Source organism: Pan paniscus, chromosome X (assembly GCF_029289425.2).
Source record: "Pan paniscus chromosome X, NHGRI_mPanPan1-v2.0_pri, whole genome shotgun sequence".
NCBI lineage: Eukaryota > Metazoa > Chordata > Mammalia > Primates > Hominidae > Pan > Pan paniscus.
The window spans coordinates 15,045,933-15,059,750 of NC_073272.2; the positions used below are offsets into that span (position 1 = coordinate 15,045,933).

Below are 13,818 nucleotides of genomic sequence, written 5' to 3' on the forward strand. Positions count from 1 at the left end.
TTAAGATTCGGTTCACTGTCCTCCAGGAAGCCTTCCTTGACTTCCCTGTGGCTGACTTTTGTGTTCCCATGGCACCATGTGCACTGTTTCATCAGGTACTAACCACATTGTATTATATACTGTCTCCCTCGTGTGACTAAGTTTTTCCTGAGGTCGGAAACTATCTATTTTTCTTTTTTGTGTCTTTATGGCCTATTACAATGTCTGGCACCACAATAAATCTTTGTTAGATAAATAAACCATAGACAGCAGGCAGTTCAGGTTTTAATGGAGGGCAACAGTATTTCTTTGCAATGGTTAACAATACTAGTAGAAACAGAATATGAAATGAAAAGTGAGGAAAGGCTTTATGAATATGAATTTATTTGAATGAAGAAAAATTTCAATGTTACTTAGGCTGAATAAAGACAATGATCATTAAGTGATTCTAGAAAATAGAGATAATTCTAGATAAATGATCCTTATAAGATTCCTTTGATTCCTGTTAATTGCAATCCAATACATAAATATTGAAGACTTAGTATGAGCAAATTACTCTTTTTCGTATGACAAAGATGAAAATACTTCTGCCGGTTAACATTTTATAATTCTATGACCTTATGATTCTGAACACCTACGTAAGATATTTTTAAACCTCGACAGTTACATTGGGAGATTTACATCAAGAACCAGCATTATGGAGTCAGAATTTGCATGGAGTTCTATCATCAAAGTTTTACTACAAACCGGTGCCACTGGGTCATTTTTAGATTCAGACCATTGGTTAGTGGCTTCTCCCCACAGTGAACTGGACAGTCATGTGCCACTTGGCAGTTTTCAAGGTATGAGTTTATTCTGTTTGATGTTCTGTCAATTTCTCCAGGGGACAAGCAGCCAGATGGTTAATTGCCCTTCCTTAAGCACAGACACACTCACAGAAAAGGTGTGAGGAAGGACCCCTCCGAAAGAGGAGCCTCTCACAGAGCAGGCTGAGCCGCTGTACAGAGTTGAGATTGTTGACCCACTGATTGTGCCTGAAAGGCTTTTCAGCCACACAAAACCCTGGGCTTCCTCATTAGCATATCAGAGGTGGCGCAGTGGTGGGAAATACTGCAGGCAACAAAGAATGTGGCTCAGTGGCATTGTCTCATTGGTGCTTACAGAAGCAGAAAAAATGATAATCAGGCCGGAGTTGCAGTGATGGACAGATGTTGACATATTTTCTTGGGCAACCAATGTCTTCCACTCCCCCTCCATCAGTTGATCCATTCTCAAGACTCCCCGCCCCTCCAAGGCACAGTTCCTCAACCAGTACACAAGGAAAAGCCACGACACAATCAAAACCTCTCTTGAGCTGAAACGAAGACACAGTTTCAGCTTTAACTTGAACCATGCCTGGAAGGGATTTGTCATTTTTCTCAGACTTGAAAGTCTTATTTGGAACATAACTTGATGATAAATAGGAGAGTCAGCTGCCAGTTACTAATACCATCATAGAGACTGAGTCACTGTTGATGTCACCGCGCCTCTTTGCAGGATCAGCCATCTTATTATTTTATACTGAAAGGGAAAAAAGAGGTTTAGTGAAAAAGTCACTTTACATTCTTATTGTCCTAAATTTTTCCCATCTCTGAAGTTTGAGACCAGTGTTCTATGCTCTATAGCAATGGCTCTCAACTGGAGGTGATTTTGCCCCCCAGGAATCGTGGCAATGTTTGGAGTCATTTTTTGTGGTCACAATTGGGTGAGGGGGTGCCACTGGCATTTAGTGGATCAAGTCCAGGGATGCTGCTAAAGATGCTACGATGCACAGGACAGCACCTACGATAAAGACTTATTTGGCTCAAAATGTCAACAGTGCCAAGGCTGAGGAACTCTAGTCTGTGGCCTTCTTTGTGAAGCTAGTTTACAAATTCTTACTGAGTCAAATTGCTATTGATAAATGGGCACCTCGAGGGACTTATAGCCCCATGATCACTATATTGATTTAGAATATTGAACAGTTCTTGACACAGAACAGGGCCGAAATTAAAATTTCTCATCCTTGGCTGCAATATTGAAAGATTTTATCTAAGCAGTGGGTGTAAAGTTTAAGAAAATTGTATATTGAGCACTGAGGGGTAAAAATTTTCCTACATGCAGTAATTTGACTTTCTTACAGCCAACAATATGTCTTTTACTTCACGCTCAGCTGAGTCTTGAATATGCTCCAAATGGCATAAAATTTGATTGAAGAATTCTTCCTCCTCACTTGGAAATATTTATAACTTCTTGGAAAATGACACACTGGGACACACTATATGTTGTTCAATTATATATATTATATATAACATTATATATTATATATAAAATCAAATTTACATTTAAAATCACATGTTGTATTAGCTTTGTGTTTAATATCATGTTCGCCTGGCTTAAATTTTTTTTCAGCTCAATATTTACAAATCAAAATATTTGTAATTGTATGTATACATATATATATGCCTAGATAGATAGATACATCTAGAGAAACATATTGTTTTCCTTAGGTGCAAGTTATTCTATCCAAGTAACTACATGTTGACCAAACCACTCCAGATCCAAAGCACTAAAGATTATTGGTCACTGGTTGTTATATCCATTAGTATACAATTTTGATAACTATCTTTTCCACAGGTTAAAGTAGATTTTGTATGCCAGTAAAAAAAAATTGCAGGTGATTATAATGGACTTTATAAAGAAGAATATAAAATGGAGACCAAATTAATTGTCTCAGTTTACCTTCAACTATCTTAAGTTATGGTCTACATGATATACACTTTTGTTCTTAAAAGTTTTTGATCAAAATTACCCTATTGTATCGGAATTCATCAAGCCTAAAGCACTTTCAAATTCACTTCACTCTCTGATGAAGACACTTTACCATTTGTAAAAATATTTTTGCTTCCTGTAAAACACAGTGTTATGTAGTCTAACACAGTGGTCCCTATTAGAATCAATTGGGCCCTAAAGGCATACTCATTTCTTAGGCCCTGCTCAGACTGGTTGAATGAGAATATAAGAGGATAAGGCCCAGGTATTGATATTAAAACAAAACAACAACAACCACACACACACACACACACACACACACACGCCAGGCAATTCAAACATACTGCCATGGTGGGAAGGCTGGCTGAAAACTCAGATCTAAATCACAGACCATCATAGGCAACAGAATTGGCAGGTAAACTGGGAAAATATTGCCCCATAGAGATAGTAGGGACATTTCCCTGTGTTGGCCTTGAGGGGAGGTGGAAGGCAGGAATAGCCCAGGAGAATAAGTTTGGTATGTAACAATTTAGCAATGATTCACTTTTTAAATTGCCATCCTGTATGATAAAGTCCTCCTGGGGAACTATAATGCAAGAATGCTGGGATCCAGGTGGGGTTCTTAGTTCTGGCTCTTTCCCCACCAGCTGTGGGTGAGCTCTGTGGGTGAGCTCTTCCTTTACTCTTCCCAGCCTCAGTTTATTCACCTGTAAAATGAGGGGGCTTGGTTATGATTTCTACTGTTTCTGTTCAACTTAGAAAAATGAGTCATAATTATGAACTTAGAAAAATATTAAACTGTTTAACATTGTATATTTTTCATAAATTTATAAAGCACTGTATGGCAAAATGAAAAAGAATTTATAAAGGTTTTTTTGGCAATTTGTAATTCAGACATAAATTTGATCATATCAGGAAAATGGGCCTAGTGTTTTGGCTGTTTTCTATAGCTAAATATATCTTATACTGGAGATCAGCAAATTTTTCTGTAAAGAGGCAGATAGCAATTATTTTAGGCTTTTAAGGTAAGCCACAGAAAAGAAAATTGCAAAATCTTTAAAAAAATATATCATTTAAAAATGTGAAAAATAGGGCCAGGCACAGTGGCTCATGCCTGTAATCCCAACACTTTGGAAGGCTGAGACAGGACGATTGCTTGAAGCCAGGAGTTTGAGACCAGCCTGAGCAACACAGCAAGACCCTGTCTGTACAAAAGTAAAAAATAAAAACAATTTGCCAGTGCGTTGGCACACACCTGTAGTCCCAGCAATTCTGGAGGCTGAGGCGGGAGGAAAGCCTGAGCCCAGGGGTTTGAGGCTGCAGTGAGCTATGATTATGCCATTGCACTGCAGCCTGGGTGACAGAGCAAGACCCTGGCCCCTGTCTGTGAAAACCAGGTAAGGGCAGGGTTTGATGATCCCTGTGTTAAACAATTAAAACATATATTTGGATAAAAAGAAAATTACGTGCTTTTATATAACAACTGTTAAAAGATATTGCTATACAGAGAGACTGAACCCAGGCAATAAGGAGACATGCTGAAGAAGTTTTTACTCAAAGCCTGCATGGAAGCCACCATCATGTGCCCCTATAACAAACTCATCCTAGTTTGCCAGCGACTTGCCCAGTTTAAGCACTGAAAGTCTCAAGTCCCAGGACATGAGGATGACTGGTTATTTTACATCTGTGACTCTTGGAAAGGTTTCTTTTTGGAAAATCTAGGATCAAATTGAAAGGGAAGAAGCTTGAGATGGAAATGCTTTCAGGAGCTTTACCATATAAACAACAGGCAAAGATCCCAGCTGGAAAACTGCAAAGGGAAAATTGTAAGAGAATATTTTGCAGTATTTTTTTGGTTTGAGCTCAATGGATTCTAAATCTACCTTCCCATTAACAGCATCAGTTCAACAGGCTGTACATGAGGAAAGCGCTTATTCACAAGGTGTGTCACGTCTTTTTTGTAGAACCAGTTTATACATCCTCTGGATATGATAAATGCTAGGCATTATGATGAAACACAATCCAACCTTACTACTCAGAAGTTACAGGATTTAGAATTATTTCCTGGGTTTGCCCGAAGAGGACATGTGACATGAAACTAGCTGTGAGCCTAACTATGAATAAAAAGATTACTGGTAGAGACTACTTCTGAAACAGTCCAGAATAAAGTGGGAGCAATTTTCTCAACATATTATTATGTGCATCTGTGATATTATTATCATAATTTGAATCTTTAAGACTAGAAGCTCAAAGCTCAAAAGGCGATTTTCTCTGAGGAACTTGTCTTGAAATTAAGTACACGACCTCCAGAGAAGTTTTGTTGTAACCACATGGTTTTCCAGTTGTACTTCATCCAAACAGGAACCCTTCTTAAAACATAAATATTAAAAAGAAGATCCAGTAGTTCAAAAGAGGATGCCATTGGCTAAAACAAAACCAAGAATATAATTTAGAACCTTTTACAATATTCTTTCATTTTTTTCATTTTATCCAAATTTTAATCCCGTGTTTGAAGCTTCGAATGTGTCCTTTATGATTTATCCTATTTAGGGTCATAAAAGCACCTTTAGGCCGGGTATGGTGGTTCTCTTCTGTAATCCCAGCACTTTCAGAGGCCGAGGCGAGTGGATCACTTGAGGTCAGGAGTTCAAGACCAGCCTGGCCAACATGGCGAAACCCCGTTTCTACTAAAAATACAAAAATTAGCGAGCATGGTGGTGGGTATCTGTAATTCCAGCTACTTGGGAGGCTGAGGCACGAGAATCACTTGAACCACTAAGGCAGAGGTTGCAGTAAGCTGAGATCATGCCACTGCACTCTAGCCTGGGCAACAGAGCAAGACTCTGTCTTTCTCTTAGTAGAGAAAGGGTTTTACTATATACTATATATAGTGAGCTGAGATCATGCCACTGCACTCCAGCCTCAGCGACAGAGTGAGACTCTGTCTCAAAACAATAATAATACAATAATAATAATAAATAAAATGTTATGAAAAATGAATAAGAGTTTCCCGATTTCACTAAGTGAAACAGGAAGTTGATGTCCATATGTCTTTTGGATTTGAGTGAATGGGGGTAGATAAGTAGGAACTAATGGAACCTTTAACACAGATATTACATGCATATTTATTAATATATTTATATGGCAATACACACTGACACATTCCAGGAAAAAGGAGGTGAAGCAATAGTTTCTATTTCCTTAAAATTCCTCCATGACCATGCTTAGTTTTTTCCGTTCCTTACAAACACTTAAACCATTCTGAACTTCCGTGGTTTGAGGTCCTAATGCTACTTCCCATTCCCTTTATAGCAAAAGAAAATGTTTGTTTCCGTCTAGGAAAAGGCACTTCTCACTTTTTTTTTGTAGAACTAAAACATCAAACTGCTACCTAAATTATTATTATTATTACCAGCATTATTTTTCAACCCTTAAAGGTACCAGCACCAGCTGATTGAGTGAGAGCTACTTCCTCAGAGGCCTGGGCCCCAGCCCTTCGAGGGTTCTCCTCATAGATTTTAGGTTCTGTTAACCCCAAGTTCTTCCATTTTTTTTTTCCCCGCAGGCCTGGGAGTGGCTGTTGTCTTCAGTAGTAGCAGCTACCTCTGTTACCTCCATGTTCCCACCTTCTCTTTTCAGTCCTTTAATGCCTATTTAACTGGGTCTCTATATTCAATATTAAGATTAAAATAACAGGTGTGTTTCTCCTTTTCTCAATTGCATTTTGATTGAGACTCAGCTCTACTGTAGGCCTCTAAGGCTCTGATTTCTCAAACATGCCACATGGTGATGGAAGGGAGCCTGGTAACATTCCTTTCCATTTGTCCAGGCTTTACTGTCTCCTTGTTAAGATCTATGTACTTATATAAAGTGACCCCCAAAGAGGAATCCTCCTTTTGGGACCCCGCCTCCCCACTCCTTACACACATTTCTATTGCAACTCTGTGACACCTTCATGGATTGACCACACACCAAGGGTTCTGCCCAAGGGTTCTCTTTGATATTTACTCAGAAAATCCTATCTCCCTATCCCAAATAGCCTGGGCTCCAGGGCATTCTTATCACTCATTCCATCCTTCACAAGATAACTGACATTTTACTCAAGGTGGCTGTTTAGGAGAGAGTTGGCTCCCGCCCAGAAGGACATGCCTTAGCTGATCCAAGGACTCTAGACAAGCCCTAAGACTCCTCATTTTGGCCCCCCAAGGCACTTTTTCTTAGATACGCTTACATTCTTAAAGCTAAAATGGACTTTTGAAATTATTTATCATCTATTCTAACCTTTCCTTCTAGGGAGGATCTATAAATTACATATTTTTAAAAATTACAATCATAGATGAATAAAACAAAAAGAAATGGTTACATAGATAATTCAGAGAATACGAATTTTTCCCATGTCTGATGCTGTAAGGCAGCCAAGAAATCCAAAAGAAGTATTTTACATATGTGTGTATTTTTTTAAATAAAAATAGATTTTTTTTTAATTTTTATCTTTAACCTGGCTCTACACATTGAGAGTTACCATCTCAATAAATGTCAGGTTCGGGAACTTGTAAATTCTATAGAGAACTAAAGTAATTTTCCTGTAATTATTCAGCAGCTGTCATTCCTGGAAACTGTAATTGCAGTGAAATAGAATGTTCCCAAATCATGATGAGGGGAGGCAATGTTCTGTGATCTGGGGCATGCAATGCCAATGAGGAATACAGCATATAATCTGTGTATCTAGAATATAAAATGGAAATACTGCTAGGGCATATGAGGCCACCATTTGTTCGATTATTCAAAATCTCTTATAATGTTTTGGTCTCTCAAGCATCCATGGCCACATTCTGATAAGATTCTATTTAATCCTCTGCATGTTCAAGCCTGATATCTGATTATGGTATTCTCATCTCTATAAAAACAACCACAAAGGATGGTTAACAGATAGAAAAGTACCGCCAGATAGGAGGAATAAGTTCTAGTCTTCTGTAGCACTATTGGGGGTGGCTATGATGAACAACAATTTATTGTATATTTTCAGCTAGATAGAAAAGCGGATTTTGAATGTTCTCACACAAATAAATGATGAGTATTTGAGATGATAGATATGCTAATTACCCTGGTTTGATCATTATACATTGTATACATGTATCAAAATATCACATTGTACTATATGTACAATTATACGTCAATTTAAAATAATAATAAAAGTAAAAACCCCCCTTATGTACATTGAAAAAGCACTTTTAACGATGAATTCTGAGTTTCTTTTCCCGATAAATGTAAAACAACAGAGTTGAAAAACAGGGTTGGTTCTCTATAGTTACGTTTAAATATCCTCATTCCATTTAACGCTGTGGTTACCTACTAGTTATCTATTGACATATAACAAACTACCTGAAATCTTAGCAGCTTAAATCAGTCAACATTTTTTATTTCACAGTTTCTGTGGGTTAGGAATTCAAGAGTACCTTAGATGGGTAGTTCCAGCTCAGGAGCATTCATGAGGCTCCTGTGGAACTGGGCTGTGGACCAGGGCTGCAGTCATCTGCCTATTTTCAAGTATTTCATTCTTTTAGTGGCTATTGTTAACTGGGTTTTTCAATTATTTTTTTCAGTTTGTTCATTATTAGTGTAAAGAAATATATTAATTTTTGTGCTGATTTCATATCGTGCAACTGCTGAATTAGTTTAGTAGTTTCTAACAGGTTTGAATGTGTAATCTTTAAGATTTTCTCTCTATATAACCATGTCATCTGCAAACAGAGATTATCTTTCTTGTCATTCGAAATCCATCATGAAAATAGCACTGCAGAGGGCTGATATACCCCTGTACTGGTGGGAATCAGCTGGGTGTGTGCCCTTGGACTTAATTCTTCATATTTCTGGGTCTGTTTCCTCACTTGCCAAGTGAAAGAAGGATGAGGAAAGAATGACACTGGTCTTAACTGGCCTTTTACAGTCATTATCTTAACTATAGTCATTATCTCATATAATGTTCAAAGCAGAAGCAAAATTCTAAGCAGTGAGAACAGAGAGACTAAGCAATCAGGAGGACCACCTACCTGCAGCACCCAATTGTAAGGCAAGGAACCAAATCCCATTCAGCCTTACCATAAAACCAACTGTGTCAGGTACTTCCTAAGTCCACTTGCAGCTGTCAAACCCCTGTGCCTTCCACCAAAAGTGCCCACATACTTTATTTTGAGTTCTGTAGTCCCAGAGAATTCCTTTTCATTTTTTTTAACAAAGATCCTTTAAATGCAAACCATTTGTATCATTTCCTTGATTTTCTTTTCCCCTGTGGAAACTAACCACTTTTGTACAGTGACTCCATTTTTAATTCAGGAAAATAAAGAAAATAAATGATTGGTATGTAGGTCAGTTTCTGGCTCTCCCTGAGTTAGGAAACAAACGATCAGGACCTAGCTAGACATGTACCTAGTTCCATTATTCCTTAATACGGCTATTCATAGAGATGTTCCTGTGCATTTCACCTCGCTCTTTCCTTGTGACCTAGTAGTAATAAACCTCCAAAGAACTGACTTGAGGCTAAGAGTCCAAATTTATTGCATCTCAGATAAATGTTTTTTGAGGCTTTTGAGAACCTTCTGTTGACTTCACTAAACCAATTTTTTTCTCTACATAGACATGGATTGTTTAAAAATGTATTTCATATGGTTACTTAAGAGGATGTGTCTTTCTGCTAGCCAGATGATTACTGTAGGATTATAAGCATATTGTTGAGACTTTAGTACATAATCTCTCAAAAAATTCAAGGAATGTATAGGGTCTTTGGTTGCTTTGTGTACTTTTCCCTTTATGAAGCCACCCTGGTACCCTGACCCCCTGTCACACCACCCTGGGGCTCTGATGAATCTACAACTTTGAAGACCATTCTCATGTGCCTTGTTGATTGATGGCTTTCTTTTCAAAGCTTCAGGAGGTTGGGGACACATTTTCCACTGTGGGAACATTTTCATATTTAAAATTAAAGCTGCAGCACAGTTCTATGGTTAGAAGAGTAGCATTTTTAACTAAGGTGCCACCAAGTCACACATGATACAGATTTATCACTTTATGGTATTTGCCGTGCTTGACAGACAGAGCAAGACAGGCATTGGCTTCTAGCATCTGTCCATGTAAACCTATTTTTTGAAAAATGTTCACATCCAACCTTCTTTTGAGAGATTGAGAAGTAACAGGATGACTTTTTACCCAACCAAATATGAGGTTCTCTTATGAATCAGGAAGAAGTGTACAATGTTTATTTTAAAGAAACTTCTTATTTATAGCATTTTGCTTACTGGAGTGCTGGAGCTAGCTCACACCAGCCTATAAAAGTTGACTGATTTTGTCCCACGTTTGAAAAAGAAGAAAAACACACATTATGCAATGCCAACCATGTCCTTTTTTAAGATGGTGGGCTCCTCAGAAAAGACATTTATTTTTTTCCCCACAGAATTTATAACCTATTTGAGGAAAGAAGGAAGACTGGAAACACCAAACAAAGCAGTGTAACCTTGACCATAAGGACAAGCGGAGTCCAAGAAAGAAAGAGAAAGGAGTGGGCACATATGGCAGAGACCATGGAAATGCTGGAGTTTGGGCTAGGTCTCTAAGGACAGGCAGGACAGGAATATAGGCAATCAGGCAGAGAGAAAGTCATGGAAAAGTTATGGTAGGCACATAGAAAGAATAAAATCTACCATGAATAAGAAAAGCAAGCATAGAGCATGTGAGTGTAGTGATGTGGGGAGAGCTTACCACTGTGGGACACAGTACAGTTTGTGCTGTGTCTCATACACATCATACGTCTTCTCATTCTGATCCTCAAACCGAGCCTGAGAGATGAAGGCTATTGAGGCTTAATTGGTGCAACACAACTGTATAAGCCTGTGGTCAGAACAACAAAAAAAATTGTCTGCTATCCCTGGTTCTGCATTGTCCCACAGTACCATGTTGATTCCACTTATCTGCACTTTAAAGCATGTAATACAGAAAAGCAGCAACAAAAAGGAATTTTAAATGAGTAAATATATTTAACACTTTCTGATTAACTCTAAACGTGTGGATGATGTTCTGGTTGGCCTTGAATGTCAGTAAAGTGTAACTTCCGAGTAGGATTGCTTTCAAGAGTTCAGATAGGCTGGGCGTGGTGTCTCACGCATGTAATCCCAGCACTTTGGGAGGCTGAGGCAGGCGGATCACTTGAGCCCAGGAGTTAGAGACCAGACTGGGAAACACGAGGAAAGCTCGTCTCCACAAAAAATACAAAAAATTAGCCGGCATGGTGGCACACACTGTAGGCTCAGCTACTTGGACAGCTGAGGTGGGAGGATCACCTGAGCCCAGGGAGGTCGAGGCTGCAGTGAGCCGTGATCACACTTCTGCACTCCAGCCTGGGCAACAGAGTGAGACCCCATCTCAAAAAAAAAAAAAAAAGAGTTCTGATACAATTTCTCTGCAAGGCATCCAACATATCTGAGCACACAGGCTTACTGTAGTCAACCCTAACTTTTGACAGGAAGCAGAATTATAACCAGAGGTCAATTTCTAAGGAAAAGAAAACACACAACAACTAAAACATAGTGTTATCTAAACTATGAGGGCTGGATTCTTAGGCCCCCTGAGAGTCAACTTTCCTAAAAGAGATATTTTTGTTCTTTTCCCCATACCATATGCTAAACCTCAAAAGGAATAAACAAGAACTGAACTTTTGAGTTTAAAAATTTCCAGTAACTTGAATCTCGTATGGTGTTGAGTGAAAAAATCCAGAGACAAATGGAATACTTCATGATTTTGTTTCTCTAAAGTATAAAAAACTAAGCAAAACCAATCTGTGCTGTTAGAAGTCAGCTTCGTGGTTATCCTTGGTGGTGTGGGAGTGGGGGTATGATGACAGGGATCAAAAGAGAGCTTTTGGGGTGTAGGCAATATTCAGTTTCTCTGTCTGAGTAGTGTTTACACAGGTATGCTCACTTTGTAAAAATTCATCAAGTTGTAAACTTAGAAGCTGCACATTTTTCCTTATGTATGTTGTACTTCGGTAGTTAAATATTTCCTGCACACTTAAACAGGGTAGAGTCAGGATTATAATACTTTAAAAGACAAAGAATGTTCGACATTGGAAAAATGCTCTATGACAATAGCGTGTAGTATTGGAGGCCTGGCTTGAGTAGATGTTAGGGTAGAGCAGTCTTAGGAGGTCTGAAGGAAAGAAGGCCAGGTAAACAGAAGCACTGGTACATTCCATCCTTCCAAATGAGTGCCAGAATCTAACTGAAGGATACTTGAGACAATTAGAGATATAATAAAAGGTCCTAGATGGCATATAATATCCAATATCAGAATCTGGCCCACTCTGGGGCTATTTTCTCATAATTCAACAAATTGGTTGCCCCTGGAGATCTTAATCCAGAAGGAAATGATTTCAGATAAAGAGAGAAAAGGCCACACTTATACGAGGTAAATAAAATAGACATTCTATTTTTAGTCATTCAATGAATAGAATACAATTTTAAAAGCAGAGTGTAGGGCCCCTTGAATCTCACTCACTGGTCACTCTTCATAATTGTAGCAGATACACAGGATCATGAAATTTTTGAACAGAAAGTGGTATATAATTTAAGAGACATACTATTTTAACCCTTTTCTAGGTTTGCTAAGCCTCTACTTATGTCAAGTCAGCTCATTATAAAGTTCTATACCATGTTAGGTTAAGCTCTTACCGCCTATCCAAAATTTTCTTCTCCAAGTTATACCTTGGAGCAAATGTCAGATCTTTTTCTATGCCACAGAGCCTACTGGTGATCTGGTGAAGCCTATGGACTCTCCCCAGAGCAAGTGTTTAAATCCATAAATGAAAAGGCATGAGCTTACAAAGAAAACCACTTTTACTAAAATTCAGTTATCAAAATACTTTAAAACTTTAATATAGCAACATGTATGCTTCTTAGAGAAAGCATTACAAACAAGAGCTGCCTGAGGTCTACTAGCAATTGTAATTTCAAAGTGTCAATGAGAACAAATGAATTTTTGAAATATCTGCAACTCTATTGTAATTTTTAAAAAATCTGTGGTTTCTATCGGTGAAAAAGTTATAAGTATTGATAAAATTCTGTGTAGGCTTCATGCACGCTAGAAAGAAATGCTAAATGTCAGTTAGGGGTTGATGAAAGTAAGGATGCAATTTTTTTTTTCCATCCAAGCCCATAGATACCGTGGATTCCACCTACAGACTCGAAATCTGTGAATCCCAAGCTAACGATCTCTGTTTTAGAGCATGCTCTCGGCCTATATTCAGGCTTACTAGCCATTTAACAATAACATCCTTGATTTTTGTAAAATGGTTTAAATTACTGTGTAACATATAGTCCAAGGTTTCCCAAATAAAGGGTTTAAATTTTAGTATTAAGAGAAACTGTGCCTCTGAAAAATAAGAAGAGTTATGTGTAATGGCCCTGCTTTACATTTCTGCCCACATTGATTTTTATCTGTATTGACAGTAACTATATTAACTTTTGTGGCTTGCATATTTGGCTTCTCTGCCTTTTCTTGATTTTAGTTTCCCACTGCCATTGTATGAACCCAATTTTATGTTTCTTTTATTGAAAACCATCGTGTGTGTGCATGTGCATACACGTACATGTGTGTGTATGTGTGTGTGTGTGTGTGTGTGCTTAAAAGGTGGGATGTAACTTTGGGAGGCCAAGGCAGGCAGATTGCTTGAAGCCAGGAGTTTGAGACCAGCCTGGCCAACATGGTGAAATCTGGTCTCTACTAAAAATACAAAAATTAGCCGGACGTGGTGGCACACGCCTATAATCCCATCTACTTGGGTGGCTGAGGCACAAGAATCGCTTGAGCTCAGGAGGCAGAGGCTGTGGGGAGCCGAGATCATACCACTGCATTCCAGCAGCCTGGGTGACAAAATGAGACTCTGTCAAAAAAAAAAAAAAAAAGGTGTGATGTAAATACATAGATAAGAGTCATTGTCCTTGGGTTGCAGAGCCACCATGAGGATCTGGGTCTCCAAGGCCTTCAGACCCGTGCTGTTACCTA

General features: G+C 38.5%; 1 long non-coding RNA gene across 1 annotated transcript in view; it reads right to left on the reverse strand.

The window, feature by feature from the left end:
• Positions 1 to 251: 251 nt before the first annotated feature.
• Positions 252 to 13,818, reverse strand: part of LOC130541159 (uncharacterized) — a 37,646-nt gene continuing 24,079 nt past the window's right edge. The window contains exon 2 of the long non-coding RNA XR_008955205.1: positions 252 to 1,539. This is a non-coding gene — a long non-coding RNA (uncharacterized LOC130541159). The remainder of the gene's footprint in view (positions 1,540 to 13,818) is intronic.